We start from the raw sequence: 4109 nt of genomic DNA, 5'->3' as shown, positions 1-4109 counted from the left end.
TTCCATCCTGTTTGCTTCTTATTTTGAAACAGAAAGGAATTAAATATAAGGAAATGTTGTGATTCAAAGGCAATGCTTTATGTGAATTTCAGACTTCATTAAATCATAGAGTCACAGAATCATAGACTGATTTGGGACAGAAGGGACTACCCTGCAACGAGCAGTGACATCTTCAACTAGACCAGGTTGCTCAGAGCCACGTCCAACCTGGCCTTGAATGTTTCCAGGAATAAATACTGGTGCATAGAATGAAACCATTTCATTTCAGAATAATAAGAAACGAGTGCATTCCCTCCTGGAAGGGTCAGAAGAGGACATTTTGACATGGGGTGGCTTTCTCATCTCCTCTGTGCAGTAATGTAGGACTTGAGGAAAGGATCCCAGCTGCTGGGCAACACAAGGAGCTCCACAAAGATAAACCATCCACCTCCCATCTGCAGAGATGTGAATAACTACCCGAGACCTGACAACTGCACGTCATTGTGGTTAATGGTTTATTGATGGGCTTACAGCTTTTCTTTCCACCATTAAGATGGGAGATCTGGGTTTAGGTTTTTACTGGATTGTTTGTTTGTAACTGTTCAATAGATCTTTTCTGCAAACATGCTTCAATCTCTGGGTTGTTCACAAACATGTTTGCTCAATGTATTCCTGTTTGCTTCATGAATTCCAGCTGTTCATTAGTACACATATCACACATTACTTCTGCTTCCTGAATGGATGCAATAAAATGGATGCATTACACAAAGAGCAAATTAAACAAAAAAATAAGGGTGGAGGATTAAAAATGTTGCATCAATATTTTCAGGAAGAAGAAGTGAAAAACAAGTGGACTTTGCAGTGAAGAGTAAATCTTTGCGCTGGGGAGGAGAGCACTGGGGCAGCAGGGAGGCAGTACCAGGCATATTCTGCATCAACCATGGTCCCAAGCCATAACCGTGAGTCATGATGAGTCAAAATCATGGGAAAGCAGTAAAGTGTCAGTGTTCACATCTCCAGCAAAGCTAAACCTGCTCTGGGTAGCCTATTTCACCCTGCACTGACATCCTTACCATATAAACCTCAATCACAGTGTAAAGCTTGTATCTCAAGCAGAGCAGAACAGAAAGCAGATTTCCTATTTCCCCAAGGAGCTTTTAGGATTTCCAAGTGGTTTTCCACTCCCAACCTGAGAGAGGATGGAAAATCCCAAAAAACTTCCTAATTCTGCTTTGGCTGATGAGCTTTGTTGATTTTAATTTTATTTATGTTTCCCTAGAAAATCACTTCTTTTCCACAATGGAAATTAATTCAGTTAGAAGGAAAAACAACCCAACGTGCCTCCTTGCCCATTCTGGCTGCTTTCACAGCTCAGTCACATTTTGCCCCTTGGGAATATCTCAAAATGGGATATTTGTAGGCACAGATTTGGAATCCTATTGTGAGATCTCTATAGGCAAATTTATTTTGCATATTTCATTAAATAAATCTATTAAAACACCAAAGGACACCTGCAGATGTGAGATACACCCCACCTCAGTGGCGCTACTCATATCCCAGCCACCCATATCCCAGTGAGGGTAATTGGAGCTGCAGACTGGGGAGTATTTTATCAGGAGCTGTTGTGTTCTGGCACTCGCACATGAATGTGCCTGGAATACATTTCCAGTTCCTTATACACTTTGTAATTGAATCAGATAAGCACATGGAAGGTGCAGCAATATTCGGGTGATACTAAGCACTGGTTGTACGGTTACAGCAAATCTTGCAGCTCCTCTGGGCTCACTGACAGTGACTTATTCCTGTATTTGTAAGTGCTGGTTATGATGGACGAGTTCACAGGGCAATAAATGGGATAAAATGCCAGGCTGAGGAATCTGATTACTGTAAAATCTATTTGTTTTATACATACCAATTATTGTTATTTATGGAACGTTGCAGAATTAATTCTGCGTCTTGAATTAGCTTAAAGAAGATTAATTTTCCAAGGGAAAAAACCCTTCTCCAATTGTTTTTATCTGCTTCTCAGACAAAGCATGAAATTAGGAACTTTTATCCTAAAATTGCTGATATCAAAGGCAGGACTTTCTCTTGATTTTAGAGGGTTATAAATCACACTGGATGTGAATAGATGAGCAGTGCCGTTGTAATGGATAGCTGGTGCAAGGAGGAGTGATGGGGCTGGAGATGTGCACTAGCAATAGACATATGGGTGTTATCCAACAAAAGACAGGGTTTCACTGGGCTGGGTGGTGGAGATGCCACTTGAGAGCTTCAGACATCACACAAGACATTTCTGCATCAAGATTCTTTTTCCAAACCTGGTCTCTTGTACTTTCTGCCCACCTAAATGACCAGAGACCTTGAAAAGTGGGTTTGAAGGGGTAAAAACCAGACTAGCTAGTCCCAGGAGGCTGATGCTGAGAGCATTTGGGCTGTACTCATACAGGCAGTTGCCCCATGGGCTCTTCCCAGGGTCATAGCCCATACCTGAGCTGTATTCATGATACCCAGTCCCGGAGAGGGACTCTTTGTCTGAATTCCCAATGTCAGCCCTGAAAAGAGCTGATATTTTGTCAGAAACCCTCATTACTGCACAGGGATTAAAACTTCTCTGAATTCCTGATTCTTTTGACTCTCTGCGTCACTGTTCTTTACATTAGACTGGCCCCTGTGCTCAGTCTATTCAAGTATACTTGTTTTTCAGCAGCTGCCTGGAAATGCTCACAAAGAAACCCCCAAAACCACCCCTCAGTGAGTCAAAGAACACTTCTATGGGCCATTTGAGAAAGAAATTCGAAGTACAATAATCACGAGGTGGCAACTAATAAAACGTAACAATGATCTTCCTCCTAAATGATTTTTAGTCCTGCTTAAGAAAGTGAAGATCACGGTGGCCTTTGCTCTAATCATTTCTCTGGTGGAATGGGTTATTTTATATACATATTCAGGTTGCTGCTGCTGCAGAGTTAATTCTAGCTGCCTGTCAAGGGAAAAGGCTCCAATTACTTTCCTGCTTCTGCAAGTGTCTTGTTCTCTATGTGTAAGCGATGGTCCTATTTAATTAGGCTTCTGGCGTGTCTCACCTTCAAAATTAGCCTGCTCCTACTGTGCAAAAGACTTCATATTTGTTCAAATGATGGAGATGCAGGGTTTGATCCCAGGCTGGGGGAGTCTTGTTCCTTAGAAGTCAGTTTATCATACTGGTCCGTAACAGCTGAGATCCGTCTTGTGATGGTCTGACTTCAGATCATCAGGGATGCATCTTCTGAGTAAACTCCTGAAGGCTTTGCCTCCCACATCAGTGCATATTAATTACATCCCCCAGCTGAACATCCCACCTTCAACAAACACATCCCTGTGAGGCTCAGCTTGATCAGAAAGGGTGGGATACCAAGAGAAGAGGGAGCGCCGCATTTTGAGGATGTGCTCACCTGGGAATGCACTGGGGAAACCAGAGGGAAAATGCCACAGTTAAACTTGTGCTGAGCTGTTTCCTGAATGAGTATTAAACTCTCCCTTTCTTCAGTGTTTTAATTGAGCTTCTGAGTTTAACTGATCAAAGGACAAAATGAAGCTGAGTAGGATCACATTTACTGGTGGAAGGAACAATCGAGTCAATTTGAGAGATTTAGAGATAAAATAACCATGATAAAATAACCAGTTTGGTTCTTTCCCCCTTCTACCCTCGAAGGAAACACATTCATTTGTTATGATTAACCTTAATTTATGAGTGTATTTTCTTTTTCCTCAGAAGCTCCAAAATTCCTTCTCAGGAGCTGCCTTCACTGTTATACTGTCCCTTCCCCTCTGCTTTTCTCCAGTGTCTTCCTATGTACTTCCCATCTGTCCCATGAAATACTGACATTCAAAACTACTCTATCAGAAGACCCCAACTCTGCACAATGAAGTGCAGACCCTGGCTAAGAAATCTGGGTTAAGGCATCTCACTAAAACCCTTTTGGTTTTCACTATTAGGAAGAAGAACAACACTCTCAGCTCATTATCAACAACATGACACTTTCTGGCAGGTTGAAATGTCATTGCTCAAACTCCTGACATTAGGTTGGACAAGACTTTGAGCCACCTGCTCTAGTGGAAGGTGTCCCTGCCTGTGGTAGGGAGTTGGA

Source organism: Nestor notabilis, unplaced genomic scaffold (assembly GCF_000696875.1).
Source record: "Nestor notabilis isolate BGI_N333 unplaced genomic scaffold, ASM69687v1 scaffold118, whole genome shotgun sequence".
NCBI lineage: Eukaryota > Metazoa > Chordata > Aves > Psittaciformes > Psittacidae > Nestor > Nestor notabilis.
This window is presented reverse-complemented; position numbering follows the sequence as displayed.